This window comes from Triturus cristatus, chromosome 6 (genome assembly GCF_964204655.1).
Source record: "Triturus cristatus chromosome 6, aTriCri1.1, whole genome shotgun sequence".
Classification (NCBI taxonomy): Eukaryota; Metazoa; Chordata; class Amphibia; order Caudata; family Salamandridae; genus Triturus; species Triturus cristatus.
Window position 1 is genome coordinate 1,793,490,103 of NC_140589.1, and position 16,921 is coordinate 1,793,507,023.

General features: G+C 42.5%; 1 protein-coding gene across 1 annotated transcript in view; it reads right to left on the reverse strand.

The window, feature by feature from the left end:
• The window catches only part of LOC146822015 (cysteine-rich secretory protein 3-like), a 108,649-nt gene extending 106,472 nt beyond the window's left edge, over positions 1-2,177 (reverse strand). The window contains exon 1 of the mRNA XM_085613116.1: positions 2,068-2,177. The gene's annotated coding sequence lies outside the window, so the exon portion shown is untranslated. The remainder of the gene's footprint in view (positions 1-2,067) is intronic.
• Positions 2,178-16,921: the final 14,744 nt, after the last annotated feature.

Genomic DNA, 16,921 nt, shown 5'->3' on the forward strand with positions numbered 1-16,921 from the left:
TATAATTAGTAAAAGTAGCAGTAGTAGTAATAGCATTAGGATCAATATTATTAGCATTATAGACATTGGAATTACTTTTACTATTATTGTTATTATTTATATTTTATGTATGACTTGGTTCTATGTGGTCTGTAATCACTTTACAGATCTCATTAAATACTGCTACACTTCAAGCCACAAGTAGGACATTTCTTAAAGTTCCAGTGACAAGCAACCATTTACCACTGTCTGAGTTGGTAAAATACCACTGTTCCAGGTCTCCAGCTATTAAAGATACCAATCATACCAAAACGGTGGCAGAAACATTTCTTAAATAATACTGCTGTGCCTGCTTCACTTTCACTATTTGACATCCCTTTTGGTAAGGCAATGCTTGGTGTAAGCACCTTTTACCACTGTATTATGGAAGCAGATTTCCAGAGGTGACTGTGTGTGATAAGAATGTGGGTGCATATTTGTTGTGTGGTATTTTGGTGTGGTGGTTATGTGTAGTGTAGGTTTTTGTACTTTACCACCGTCCAAATTGGTAAAATAGCTCTGTTCGAGCTCCTAAAATATTTAAGACATCAGAAACCCTCAAACTGTTGGGGAGACTATGTCTTACATTAGCACTTTGAGTGCTCACTCTGAGGACTACAGTCCTTGATAAATTAACGCTTGGCTGTGCTAATGTTATGCCATCAATTGTTTTCTTTCACGGAGAAAAGGACTTTGTGAAGCGTACAACTACATTTGTAAATAGATGATTCTTTGAACAAATGCTCCTGCATTTGGCTGCTGCATTTGGCTAATGTGGTACATTCGACCTAAGCTTTGCAGGAAATATCTAGCTTCTCTAAGTGACTAAGTTAAGCATTACATATACGTATCCCTTGAAACGTAATAACCTATAGGTTCTTACATTTATGCTTAAGTGTTGATTTATGTTTTTGAATTAGATAGAGTGCAACCATCCAGAACATGTCTATGGGCCTGATTTTGATCCTGGGGGATGGGTTACTCTGTCACAACCGTGACGGATATCCCATCAGACAAAATAAAAATACCACAGGATATAATGGGATTTATATTTCGGAGGACGGGATATCCGTCACCGTTGTGACGAAGTAACCCGCACGCCAAGATCTAAATCAGGCCCTACGTTCATGGAACTGATTTATTTAATCATGAGAGTGTTGATAAAAGCTTACATTGAGTAATAATTGCATGTACTGTATGTCCCCAGGCTCAAACATGGGAAATGGAGTAAAAAAGTATGTGCACCAAATGATGCGTTAATTAAAGGCAATTTAAAAAATAAAGAGCAATTAAACTGCCTCATTTTAAATGATGGATGGAATGCTTGAATTAATTTGTTACTTTGGGCAATATGCCAATCCATCATTTTTCTGCACACCATGCCACCTCAGTTTGGACTTGGTAATATGCAAATCAGTATTGACTCTGCTCCAGTGGGAACAGTCAAGCCTGAAAAGCCAGGGCACTCCTTCTTGAAATGGAACACAAGCAGCCCAGGACCGGTTTTGCTCTGATTAGGAATCATTATCTAGGTATAGCTTGGTTCCAGTTATACAGTGTGCACAGGAACCACGTCTGAGTATAGCCGTCCCACTTAGATTAACAAACTAAATAATACAAATAAGTGATGAAATTCTTGAATTAATCTTAGCGACTATTGATTACTGGTACTAATTGGGTTGCTTGTGTTGCATTTCAGGGAGGACCTGACAGGCAGGACCTGGCAAAGGGTGTGCAAAATAACGATGGACTGGGATACGGCTGAGTAATTACCAGGGGCTGAGATTAATTCAAGCATTCTATTCATCACTTTTATGTATACTTCATATTAAATCTGAGTATTGTTAAAAGTTTTAACACAATCTAAGAAATTTCCTATTTGGGCTATACATCTTTTATTTAAAAAAACATTGAGACCATCCACTTTCTCAAATGTTCTGAGTACTGAGCAGCATTAAACAAATTCTACCAAAAATCCAATAAATATATAATCCTCAACAATCCACACACCAGTATTTCACAAATAACGTTTTACACGTTACTACTCACCGTTTGATAGCCGGGTTAGTGGTGAGATGTCTTGTTCCTTCAGAAAGATTCTGTTCTGATGGTTTGGTGCTGTTGGGTTACTGAAGGTTATATAGTTACCATAGATCCTGTTTGGCAATTTCCTGATTGTGCAAAGAAACCTTTAAAACTTGCCCCAGCGATAGATCACAGGATGCCATGGAAAATATTCATGAAATCCAGTTCTTAGAAGGAGTGTTGTTTTTGCATGAATTATGTTAACAGACTGGAGGGCTCTCAAAACAATATTTTGTCACCATTCTGAGAGCACCTGTTCATTCCTAAAGGATGTGTTAGCTAAGGTTGGATTCAGATATTTCCATCTCAGTGATTCTAAAAGAATACGTAGGAACAAGGTTTCCAGCTTTTCAATCAAAATAGAAGTTTCCTGTTGGAGCATTTATTCCGCTTACACTTAAAATAATATTTTTCGGTAATTTTGGAGTAACTTCTCATTGCAACCAGGTGGTGTTAAATTTGCTTGATATCTTATCTGCAAAATGAATTTGTGTCATCGAATACAGTGGTTCTTAACATTTTGACTTCAGAGGACCCCCACGTAATCAATACTGATACTCAGGCACCCCACTGTATCATTATAGGAATCCGGGAAACCCCACTAAGTTATTACTGGAAGCCAGGGACTCCAGTCTATGCATTTTCTCTGATTTGAACCACAGAACAACGCACAAAAAATACAGAAATAAGCTTTTGTCACACAACATATTAATTATAATGCTATGATGGAATGTTTCTTAAATTCAATTAAAGCCACTCATTGTCCCCACTATATTCTGTTTGATATACTCGCACTGCTCCAAAAAATCAATCCTTCATTTTAAAATTCTTTCACCTTACAGAACATTTAAAAAATGTATTTTTAACATTTTGCTTCTTTCTTTATATGCACTTTATCAATCTCTTAACCCCTTCGCTGCTAGGACATCCCCCCCCCGTGCTAAGCCTTTTTTTGCTATTTGGGGTAGTTCACGCTTAGGCCCCTGTAACTTTTTGACCAGATAAGGTATCCACGCCAAATGTGCGTCCTTTTCTTCCAACATCACAGGGATTTGGAAGGTACCCAGGGTTTGTGGAGGGGACCCAGCAATACAGCAAAAAAAGTGCTACAGATGAAAGCGTCTGTTTTTTCCCTGCAAATGGTATCAACAAAGGGGTAGTGGTGCTGAGATCACAATCATCCTAGCTTTCAGGGACAAGCAGACATTTTTCAGAAAACCAACATTTGTTACACAGTTTTGCAATTTTTCTGGGACATAGCCTATTTTTTTCAATTTTTTAACCTCCTTCTAGTTAGTGGTAAAAACGGGTATGAAAGCAATGATGGATCCTGGAAAGCTATACATTTCTGGAAAGTAGACAACATTTTGAATTCAGCAAGGGGTCATTTGAGAAGATCCTTCAAGGTTTTTGTATAGAAACTAACAGTTGACAATAGAAAAAAATTGAAAATTAGTTACAAAAAACAGCCATTTGTGCCAACGTTTTCACCTGTCACTTCTACTAAGTATGATAGATGTTTAAAAATAATACACTGTTACATTTGTTGGGCCCTTCTGGTTGTGGGGATATATTGGACTTGTAGGTTCACCAAGAACCCTAGGAACCCAGAGCCAATAACTGAGCAGCGTCTTGCAATGTTTTTTTATTGTGTACCGGGTATATAGCAATTGATTTGGAAACATATAAACAAAGAAAAATTGGTATGAAAGTCACCTATGTATTTCTGAAGTGAGAACAAAATATAAAGTTTAGAAACAGTAGCAATTTGCACATCTACAAATTTGTGGGTACCCATACCAGCATGTGAATTATAGGTCATTTTTCAAAGGGACTTCTTTTTTACACATTGTCTACCATTTTGAAGGCAGACATGCATTGAAAGTCAACAGGTAATAACAGCTGCTCCACAATTTTGTGTTCCCCTAAGCCTCCTGATAAAAATGATACCTCACTTGTGTGGGTAGGTGTAGTGGCCGCCACAGGAAAAGGCCCAACACGCAAAGAGGACACACCACATTTTCACAGTGAAAACGGACCCTATTTTTGCAAAGTGCCTAGCTGTTGATTTTGAACCCTAGCTCTGCCGACACCTTGGGAAACCTAGCAAACCTATACATTTTTGAAAACTAGACACAGGGGAATCCAGGATGGGGTGACTCACCATATTCTGTTATCCAGAATCCCTTGCAAACCTCAAACTTTGTCCAAAAAACACATTTTCCTCACATTTCTGTGGTGGAAAGTCTTCCAAGAGAAATGGAGCTCACTTGTGTGGGTAGGCCTAGTGCCTGCGGAACGGAAACAGCCCAAAACGTAACGTGGACACACCACATTTCCACAGTGAAAACGGACCATTTTTTTTGCAAAGTGGCTAGCTTTAGATTTTGAACCCTAGCTCTATTGGCACCTAGGGAAACCTAGCAAACCTATACATTTTTTAAAACTAGACAACCAGGGAAATCTAGGATGGGGTGACTTGTCTGGCTCTCATCAGGTTCTGTTACCCAGAATCCCTTGCAAACCTCCACATTTGTAAGAAAAAAGCACACATTTTCCTCACATTTCTATGGTGGAAAGTTCTGGAATCTGCGTGGATCCACAACATTCCACCCACCCCGCATTCCCCAAAGTCTTTCGAGAAAAATGGTACCTCACTTGTGTGGATAGGCCTAGTGCACGCGCCAGGAAACGGCCCAAAACACAACGTCGATACACCACATTTTCACAGTGAAAACTGACCCCTTTTTAGCAAAGTGCTAGCTGTAGCTTGTGAACCCTAGCTCTGCCGCCACCTAGGCAAACCTAGCAAACCTATACATTTGTCAAAACTACACACCCTGGGGAATCCAGGATAGGGTGTCTTGTCTGCCTCTCACCAGCTTCTGTTACCCAGAATATCTTGCAAACCTCAAAATTGGTCAAAAAAGCACATTTTCCTCACATTTCTGTGGTGGAAAGTTCCGGAATCTGTGTGGATCCACAAAATTCCACCAACCTCGCATTCCCCATAGCATTTCAAGAAAAATAGTACCTCACTTGTGTGGGTAGGCCTAGTGCCCGCGACAGGAAATGGCCTTAACGCAATGTGGACACACCACATTTTCACATTGAAAATGGGCCCTTTTTTGCAAAGTGCCTAGCTGTAGATTTTGAACACTAGCTCTGCCGGCACCCAGGGAAACATAGCAAGCCTATACATTTTTAAAAACTAGACACCAAGGGAAATCCAAGATGGAGTGACTTGTCTGGCTCTCACCAGGTTCTGTTACCCAGAATCCCTTGCAAACCTCAAAATCTGTAAAAAAACCCACATTTGTCTCACATTTCATACGGCTCAAACTCCAGGCCCGAGTCCCGCGACCTTCGCAACCTCCTCAGACCATCACGGCCTCCATGACACGGGCCCGCTTGAGTACTTTTTCATTGACGTACACTACTGCCGCCTCAGGCCTACTTGGCCCAATAGGTCCCATGTGTGAAACTGTGTCCTGAGTCATGCATGGCAGTGACCCCAAATCCGGGACACCAGTCTCCCTTCGATCAGTGAGGCATAGTTCCATATTGGCTTCTTGTGACACGTGGTGCCACTAACCCTATTCAACGCCAGCCAGCGACACGTGGTGCCATTAACCCTGTTCAACGCCAGTCAGCGATACGTGGTGTCACTGAACCTGAACTACGCAGTCCGGTGGGGCCATCCAACCTATGCTGGCGACACTCGGTGAATGGGCCGTGCTGACCGCTGCCTCAGGCCTACACCATGGTCAGGCAGGTCACACACTTAAACTGAACATCAGTCACTTAAAAGGCAGAATACATGTCATCACACGCACAAAGAGGCGTAATAGGATGAGTCATTGCAGTGCGGAGGGAACAAGATCATCGTTACGGAGGTGTTCGAACACTACCGACAACTGCCCTTGTGTCACTAACTCTGTGCCATGCCAGGCAACGACATATGGCTGTGTGCCACTGCTGACCGCCGCCTCGGGCCTACACTGCCGTTCAGTAGGTCGCAGAGGCTTCATATTGCAATGGCTGAGTTTGTATCAGCATACTGGCATCATCGCAGACAGCATCCCCTCTCAGCCCCGGTGCCACTAAGTCTGTTCCCCGACAATCATGGACACTCTCTGGTCGAACTTTGGTGGCGTCTGAGCCTATGGACTAGGGGGCAGTTTTCATCCTCATGTAGCTGATACCTAATTGGTGGTGGCAACAAGGCTGTCGTATTCCACTCCTCCATTTGCTGCTTCTGGATAAAATCAAACCTTTCGGCGTCATGCCCTGGAGGACACCTTCCACTGTCCCCCGATACCCTCCGCAACATACACCACGGACATTGATGGTGACCCGCTCAGGTCGTATGGCCCATCTGACTGCACCGCAAGTCACCGTCCTGTGGCTGGGTACCTGTGCCGGCCGCTGTTCATCCGGGGCCACTAACTCTGTGCTAGTCAGGTCCGGGACCCTTTGTTCTGAGATATTGGATGGTCCCTGAAGCGTTAGCCTTGTGGTAATCAACACCATGTCTCTGTGGCCCTGTGCTGTACACAGCCTCCGGGCCCAGCAACGTCCCACCAGGGCTCACACACCAAATCGAGTCCTGACCGACCCGGACGTGGCATCACCGCAGGAGGCACATGCCACCACCGCAAGGACCACCTCCAACAGCCATCTGCCAGAGTCGAAACGGTGGTCCTGACAGACTTGCGGAGTTGCTCACACCTGTCGTGGAGGCCGTCATCGGCCTGATACCCGGTTCAGCAGCACTCCAGGTGCCAGTGACTCAGTGTACCGCAAGCCATTGTCCGTTACTGATTGAGTAATGAGCTGTGGAGAGGTTGTGCAGCTATGTCACCTCAAACAGTGTGAGGGCCCTGAGATGTTGATGGGGAAGACGATGCAGGTATGACACACCCCACTGCATCTGCATCAGGTGTCTGTCTGGGGGACACGATCCGAAACGTTTTCTTCACATGGGTGTGCTCATCTCTAGTGTCCCATCCCCAGTGCACTGCAACTCTTGGACACTTCTGTTTGCATGTTGGCTGTCCTCTGTACTTTCTCCGTCTTCCACCATGTTGCTCAGCAGTTGACTCTTTTATGCATGTGTTTTCTGTTTCCGCTGCACTGGTGTCTAATGTTCAAGTGGTTGACAGCACCACCTACCCCACACACATCCAGCACAGGCGTCACTGTACATGTGGTCCTGCCAATAAAGGGGCTGGGTGCATGTGCCCGTAGCCAGTTCAACATGGTATCTGCATGTGTTCCTTTGGTCTTGTTGTATGCCTGAGGGCCCTGGGCCCGACGCCATTACATTGTGCTGTGTACATCGGATGCAAACGTGTCACCGCAGGCAGCGGGTTGGAGCTTGGACATGTAGCTTTGTCGTCACCCACTCAATTTGTAATGGGAGTGGCCATGGCCGTCGTACGCAGAGCCAAAATGGGTGTGTGACTAGAATTTGAGTGCCGCTGCCCGTGGTTCTGTACTGTGAATGTGCAAATGCATGTTTCTCTATGGCAGTGTGGGTCTCCTTAGTGGGTTGTTGGTGGCCCCTGAAGGGTGATGGACACCTACGTATGTGTTCTGGTTCATATTGCATGGGTTCGGCCCCCACCCACACCTGTTGGGCCTCCTCCTTTTGGCATGCAGGAACATGGCATTGGGGTGCGATGTGTGGGTGGGTGAAGTGTCGTGAGCCAGCTGTGCTTGCGGGTGCTTCCTGCTGTTTGGTCTGTTGCAGACTGGGTGTTCTCCTCTGAGTAGCTTGGCTGTCCGGGTCCTGGTGGGGGGTTGCGTGGGATATCCATCTGCTGTTGTAGGCCGTCGGTGTCACCAGAAAAAGCACCAAATATCCACGGCTACTGCCCCCATCTGCTCCCCGGGGGAAAAGAAAGACTGTTTGTGTCCAAAATGTATGTGGGGAGCAAAGGCCTCACCCAAGATGCCGCTCACCCCTCCCTGGTGCTAGCGGGTGGATCTCTGCTTGGAAATCGCCATCCTGGGAAGATCGCCAAGCAGGATCCACTATGGAAGAAACCCATTGGAAAGGGGAGATTCTTCCCTTTCCAACGATACCTCGCCCATCTGTTTTGGTAATCGGGAGGCTGAGATAGCCCCACAAGCACCGAAACAGTGAAACTCAAACTAAGTTTCAGGTTTGTTTTTGTTGCAATGATGATAGCACACCATGTGCGCGATCGTCATTGCAAGAAAATTACAAAATAGGCCTGGGGAGTTTGGGAAAGCTCTTCCCCACCTCCCTAACAAAAAGGGAAATCCCTCTGCTCTCTGCAACAGAGGGATTTTTTTAGCATGTGCTCTTGACGGAATGGTTTCATCATGAGCACAGGAGCACAGGAGCAAGGGTTAATATTATTTAATTTGCTAAGCAGCCGCGTGTAGAGTCTTGTGAGTTAGCAATGAGGGGACCCTTTTGGTTCCTGATGGACTCCGTGGAACTGTGTTCCTGTTTGGTGAAAAGAGTTAATGTTTAGAATGTTGGGTTCACAGTTACACACAAAGCAATAAAGACGTGCACAACTAAGCTCCATTTGTGGCATATTCCTTTATCAGTACCCAGGATGGCTAGGATGCTACAACTGGTGACTTTAACCTGAGGATAGACAGTGCTTTTCCAGAGAATTTGCCATGGTGCAGCAAACTGATCATGCGTGCCACACATACCTCGGTCTTAATGAAGATTGACTTTGGCATATGTGGAGTCAAAGCGCCACTCCAACCAGCTTCTAGCTTTTGAAGATATTGAAAGCCTCACTGAGAAGTTTACTCATTGCTGGCCAGATACCTGCTCGTAAGGCCATGAAGAAAGTACTGCGCTACAATTCAACACTGAGCTATAAGTCATACAAAACGATAACACTAAAGGCGACAACAATCAGGTACAGGGAATCCCTAAAGGCAACAACAACCAATTACGGTAAGTGCAACGAGTGGCGATAGCCAAGTGCAAGAGAACGTTGTGGTTAGAAGGAGAAAAACGCAAAAAAACAGGTCCAGTACTAAAACGTGAGAGTGGTGAAGACTCTGTGCAAGAAACAAAGCCACCACACACTGCCAAAGAGAAATAAAGTGCCACACAAACAGAGAGCGGGCGAAATGACCCAAATGTTAGCACCTTGTTAGTGCTCAACGAAGGTGCAGATCCAAGTTGGTAGCCAACAATGCTGGAGTAGGCTCCACTCTTGTCATTAAGTAACACAGCTGGTTATAACACTGCTGCCATCATGAAACCACCACTTCCATTCTATACTGCCAAGATTGGTGACAGATGGATTGCCTGGATAGAAACATTCAATGATTCATTGATGCACTGGAAGAAACAGAAAACAAAATATTTGTCAAATACCTCAAAATTCTTGCCAGTGAAGGAGTAAAAGAGGTAATAAAGAAACTGCTGCAAACTGATGAAGTCACATACTGTCAAGTTCAAGCAGCATTCGATTTCAAGTTCAATCCAATACTGAATGTCGATCACAAACACTATATTTTCAGTCAGGAATAACAGAAAGCTTGTGAAAAAATTTACACATTTATTGAGAGACTTGATAGCTCATCAAACACTGTGTGATAAATGAATTCAATAATAAAGAAGCTATACATCTCTGAGTTATCGACAGATGTCTGTCAAGTTAATTGAAATGACGAATGCTGAGAGAAACCCTTAGTTTGGAGTGAGCTCTCATGGCTGCCAAAGCTGAGGAACGTGCTGCTCAACAAGCCGCTGACTTGGAGGCCAGAGGTGCACTGAGTGAGTAAGCAGAAATACAAATCTATAGGATACAAAGTGACGTCTCTGAGGATAAAGAAGCTGCGCTTTAGATGTGAATTTTCGTTTCCACAAGAGGGTACCTGCCCTGCATTTGGACAAGTATGCAAAAGCTGTGGGAAAGAGAACCATTTCGGTTTGCAAGGTGAAGGAAAAGCTAAGTGTGCCATAACGAGAAAACAAAATGGACACCCAAACGTTCCAGAAGTGATGTTCTGTGCATGCCCACAAGGCCAAGAGGCAACATCAGTTGAGGCAAATCGACACTAACAGAAGTTTATCGTCATCTAAATCTTTGTCCAAGAGTTCTTCAGTTTCATTGTCAAGAGACAGTGAGGAACACAGATGAATGATGTCTACCTCAGAAAAATGTGTGCATGCCGGACTCACCTCATGCAAAGGAGAATACGAGTCAATGAAAAGCTGACAAGTAAAATCGCAAACATTTTTCAAACACTGTCTGAAAATTACACTAAAAGTAAATGGTTGCTCTATACCTTTTATTATTGACAGTGGTGCATCGATAAACATTATGGCGGAGGAGAAATACAATGAATTTGTCTCCATTTCCTCGTCTCACTCCACTAAAGTATGTGCATGGGCTGCATCAACGCCATTAAAGATTCAAGGTTCATTTGTAGCAACCATGAGACACAAAAAGACAAAAGTACAACTCCCTTTCACTTACTTCAAGGTACTGCGTCAAGTGCCTGTTTGCCCCAGGGATAGATCACAGGATGCCATGGAAAATATTCATGAAATCCAGTTCTTAGAAGAAGTGTTGTTTTTGCATGAATTATGTTAACAGACTGGAGGGCTCTCAAAACAATATTTTGGCACCATTCTGAGAGCACCTGTTCATTCCTAAAAGATGTGGCAGCCTAGGGTGGATTCAGATATTTCCATCTCAGTGATTCTAAAAGAATACGTAGGAACAGGGTTTTCAGCTTTTCATTCAAAATAGAAGCTTCCTGTTGGAGCATTCATACTGCTTACACCTAAAATAATATTTTTCTGTTAATTTGGAGTAACTTCTCATTGCCACAAGATGGTGTCCTAAATTTGCTTGATGTTTTATCTCCAAAATGAATGTGTGTCATCTAATACAGTGGCTCTTTAACTTTTGACTTCTGAGGACCCCCACTTAATCATTACTGATACTCATACACACCAACTGTATCATTATAGGAATCCGGGAACCCCCACTAAGTTATTACTGGAAGCCAGGGACTCCAGTCCAAACATTTTCTCTGATTTGAACCACAAATCAACACACAAAAAATACAGAAACAAGCATTTGTCACACAACATATTAATTATAATGCAACAATGGAATGTTTCCAAATTCAATTTAATCCACTCATTGTCCCTACTATAATCTGTTTGATGTACTTGCACTGCTCCCATAAATCAATCTGAAGATACAGATTTGTTTTCCTTCAATTTAAAATTCTTTCACCTTACAGAACATTTAAAAAATGTATTTTCTACATTTTGTTTTTTCATTTATATGCACTTTATCAATCTCTTAATATTGTTTAATTTTCTAAGCTGCCGCGTCTAGTGTCTAGTGAGTTAGCGCTGACGGGACCCTTTTGGTCCCTGATGGACTCCGTGAAACTGTGTTCTTGTTTGGTGAATAGAGTTAATGTTTAGAATGTTGGGTTCACAGTTACACACAAAGAAATAAAGATTTGCACAACTAAGCTCCATTTGTGGCATATTCATTTATGAGAACCCTGACTGGCTAGGATGCTACAACAGGTGACTTTAACCCGAAGATCGACAGTGCTCTTCCAGAGAGTTTGCCGTGGTTCAGCAAACTGATCATGCGTGCCACACATATCTCAGTCGTAATGAAGATTGACTTTTGGCGTACATGGAGTCAAAGTGCCACTCTAACCAGCTTGAAGCTTTTGAAGATATTGAAAGCCTCACTGAGAGGTTCGCTCATTGCTGGCCAGATACTTGCTCGTAAGGCCGTGAAGAAAGTACTGCGCCACAATTCAACACTGAGCTATAAGTCATACAACATGATAACCCTAAAGGTGAAAACAATCAGGTACAGGGTAACCCTAAAGGCAGCGACAAGCAAGTACGGAAAGTGCAACGAGTGGCGACAGCCAGGTGCAAGAGAATGCTGTGGTTAGAAGCAGAAAAATGCAAAAAAACAGGTACAGTACTAAAAGGTGAGAGTGGTGAAGACCCTGTGCAAGAAACAAAGCCGCCACTCACAGCCAAAGGGAAAGACAGTGCCACACAAACAGAGAGCAGGCGAAATGACCCAAATGTTAGCACGCGGCTAGTGCTCAATAAAGGTGCAGATCCAAGTGGGTAGCCAACAATGCTGGAGTGGGCTCCACTCTCATCATTAAGTAACACAGTTGGTTATAACACTGTTGCCATCATGAAATCACCTCTTCCATTATATACGGCCAAGATTGGTGAAAGATGGACTGCCTGGATAGAAACATTCAATGATTTCATTGATGCACTGGAAGAAACAGATAACAAAAACGTTGTCAAATACCTCTCAAATTTGGCCGGTGAAGGAGTAAAAGAGGTAATAAAGAAACTGCTGCAAACTGATGTAGTCACATTCTGTCAAGTTAAAGAAGCATTACATTTCTATTAGCAACCAAGATGGAACATGAGTAGAGGGAGAAGAAAACCAGAGAGCACCCTGAGACGCCAGGAAAGCAGTTTGATATTTCCCCCAATCAGGAAGATTACAGCCTCCCATATCATACCATACTCATGTTCCATCTTGGTTGCTAATAGAACAAGACTTAGCCTCCCCTCTGCTGACTGCCTCTTTTTTAACCACGAATACCCTTTCTATTCCATTCTCTCGATCTATTATTTTAGACACTATTGCTGCGGTTCGCAAGGTTGATAAGAAAGTGGCAATTCCACTGCATAAAACTAGATGGTCGTCTATTTGGCGGAATTCTAGAATCAAAATTAATATTGAGCCAGAGTTGATGTCTTATTGGGCTGGGAAAGGTATCTCACTTGTTAAACATCTCTATGACTCCAATAATGATCCTTTCCCTTTCTCCTCCCTAGCGCAACAATTTTCTTTATCTAACTTAGACTTTTATACCTTTCTTAAGATTAAGGTAGCACTTGCTAAAGTGCACCTTCATCCCTCTTCCCCTACGATTACGCTTTTTCAATTATGGATCAGGACTGGCCATGTAGCGTCTAGGATTTACAAATTCTTATCGTCCTCTACACTTCCTTCCCACACGGTCGCACAGCAAAAATGGCTTCATCATTTTGATCATAGTGTTACCGATCATATCTCTTCAGACACATGGCAAGATATTGGTAATCTTTCTCTTCGTAGTAAAATCGCCCCCTCATTAATGCAGTCCAAGTTTTTCTCTATTAATCTTCTTCATTGGACTCCCATTCGTTTGCATTCGTTAAATCTCAAAGAAGATAATCTGTGTTGGAGTTGTGGGCTTTTACCAGGTGATTTTCAGCATATGTTCTTTGATTGTTCCCTTCTCCAACCCTTTTGGAATTTAATTCACAAACACCTCATGATTATCTTTAATATTGAGTTTCAACTCTCTTTTCCATTAATTCTATTAGGTCCGTTGGCGGCCCCGGTCCCTCTGCCTTTAGATTCCATGGAATTACAATTGTTGGATCTTTTATTGACTGTTGCAGTCAAAGTAATCCTCATGGAGTGGAAGTCTTTCTCTTCTGTTTCTTACCATACTTGGTGGGCTTGGGTTTCCTTTTTACGAAGTGCTCACACGTCAGTTGATCATGCTCATCTCTCTCCTTCTATATCTGCTGGTGTTTGGACAGCCTTAGATACGTATATGGACCTGGTCTCAGAGGGGTTGGTGGTTCAATATCCTTTTGATGTGTCTGGTTAATGTTGTCTGGTTAATGTTGTCTTGTGTGTCGGATGAATCCTTTGGAAATCCTCTCCTCTTCTTTCACTCCTCCCTGTCTTTCTTTCTCTTTCTTCATCTCTTTTCTACTCTCTCCGTCTTTTCTTCCTCCTTTTCTTTCTTCCTCTCATCTCTATTTTGCTATCTGATGGTGATACTTTTGTTAATTTCTTCTGCAGGTTATCAATTTTTTCTTCCTTAATTAATTTATTTATAGGATATCTGCAGATTAATGATTGTTAATGGTGTATTTCTTCTTATTTAATTTCAGTTTACCATATTTTTTATCTTGGTCTGATATCAATTGTATCACTTTTGCTTATATCTTATGTCCTTATTTGCTCCTTTAAAAATAAAATACTTTTGAAATAAAAAAAAAAGAAGCATTACATTTCAAGTTCAATCCAATACTGAATGTTGATTACAAAGGATACATTTTCAGTCAGGAATAACAGAAAGCTGGTGAAACAATTGACAAATGTATTGAGAGACTTGATATGCTCATTAAACACTGTAAGTTCAATTAATTCAATGATGAAGAAGCTATAGGTCTTAAGGGTTTTGACAAATGTGTGTCAAGTTAATTGAGATGACGAATGCTGAGAGAAACCCTTAGTCTGGAGTGAGTTCTCATGGCTGCCAGAGCTGAGGAACGTGCTGCTCGACAAGCCACTGACATGGAAGCCAGAGGTGCCCTGAGTGAGTAAGCAGAAATACAAGTATAAAGGATACAAAGTGATGTCTTTGAGAAAAAAGAAGCAGCACTTTAGATGTGAACTTTTGTTTCCACAAGAAGGTAAATGCCCTGCTTTTGGACAAGTATGCAAAGGGTATAGGAAAGAGACCCATTTCGGTTTGCAAGGTGAAGCAAAACCTAAGTGCGCCACAACGAGAAAACAAAATGGATACCCAAATGTTCCTGAAGCGACGTTCTATGCATGCCCACAAGGCCAAGAGGCAACATCAGTTGAGGCAAACCGACACTAAAAGAAATTGATCATCATCTAAATCTTTGTCCAAGAGTTCTTCAGTTTCATTGTCAAGTGACTGTGAGGAAGACGGATGAATGATGTCTACCTCAGAAAAATGTGTGTATGCCAGACTGACCTCATGCAAAGAAGAATATGAGTCAAATAAAAGGCGACATGGAGAATCACAGACATTTTTTAAACACTGTCCGAAAATTACACTAAAAGTAGATGGTTGCTCCATACCTTTTATTATTGACAGTGGGGCGTCGATAAACAATATGCCTGAGGAGAAATACAATGAATTTGTCTCCATTGCCTCGTCTCACTCCACTAAAGTGTATGCATGGGCTGCATCAACGCTATTAAAAGTGCAAGGTTCATTTGTAGCAACCATGAGACATAAAAATACAAAAGAACAAGCATCCATTCACTTACTTCAAGGTACTGCGTTATGTGCCTGTTTGCTCTGTTTCAATAGTGCTGTGGATATGGGCCTGAAATCTGAGAACTAAATATAAAGGCTCATCAAGAAATAGTGATTCAGTTCCTGTCGTTTCATGGATTAGTAAAACTCAAGACCATGAAAGTACAACAATATATCGATGAGGAAGCTCGTCCTGTTGCTCAAAGAGATAGACGTTTAGCATGTCATCTACAAGAAGCTGTTAAGAAAGAGATTAAGACATTACAAAAGCATGATATCATTGAGCAATCTACTGGTCCAACTCCATGGGTTTCGCCCATAGTGGTAGTGCCCCAAAAGGACAGTGAGGTACCATCTGTGTTAATATGTGTCAAGTTAACAAGGCAGTTGAAAGAGAACAACATCCTGCTTCGTACATTGCCGACATGATCACACACTTAAATGGCCCTAAAGTCTTCTATCGCCTTGATCTGAACAAAGAATATCATCAATTGGAATTCAAAGAAAATTGCAGGTACATTGCCACCTTTTTTACACATATTGGTTTGTTCAGATATAAATGATTGGGTGTCTTTGTGTCATCAGTTGCAGAACCTTTTCAAGATGACATTTGACACACAATACAACCTGTCGTGAATGCTTTCAATTACATTGATGAGATATTCGTTTTCGGAGCTTCCCAAAAGGAACACGATAAAGCTCTTACACAAGTGTGTCATTTCAACGCTGATGCATGTTTAACTTTGAATGCTGGGAAATGTGATTTTCACAAAACAAAACTCAAATTCTTTGGCGATATCTTTTCTGACAGGGCATGGCGCCGGATCCAGGTAAAGTGCAAGTTTTGTTAGCCACCGATCCCCCACAAGATGTTACCATGCGGCGTTCATTCCTTGGCATGGACAGTTACTGTTCCAGATAAATGGGTAGTGACCTTTATTTCGCAGTCATCACACCGCGATGCCATTACAATGCAGTTGTCACAAAGACCGCGTTGTAACCATGCAATGCCATTACTACGTAAGTCATTACATCGACTTGCAGTAGATGGCTCTCTAACATTAGGAATAGTATAGTTTACTATTCCAACACCTTCCCTACTGTTGCGTAGGCTGGAGTTGGAACAGTAAATTATACATTTCTAATGTCAGCGCGCCTTCTTCTGCAAGTCGATGTAATGACTTGCGTAGTAATGGCATTGCATGGTAACAACGTGGTCGTTGTAACAACCGCATTGTAATGCCACGCGATGTAGTGACTCGCATCGTAACGAGTCACATTCCAGATACATATGTGACTTTGCCACTGTAACTGCTTCCTTCAGAGACTTAACAAAAAGAAATGCTTCATCCTACTGGTCACACGAATATGAGCAAAGTTTTAAGAAAATCAAGCATGTAACTGAAAACGCCACTCAAATGGCCTACTTTTATCAAAAGCTTCATACAGAGGTTGTTGTTGACTCATGCCCGGTCGAGATGGGTGCAATCCTTGCCCAACACAGTGGACACCCAAATGCTTGATGGCATATTGTGGCATATTCAAGGAGACGTTTGTCACAATGTGAACGTGCCTGTTTACAACCTGAGAAAGAAAGTTAAGCAGTGGTGTAGGCTTGTGAACATTTCCATGGATTCTTATATGGAAAACCTTTCACTATTGTAACCGATCATCAAGCATTGATTACTATCTTTGGCAATCCAAAAGC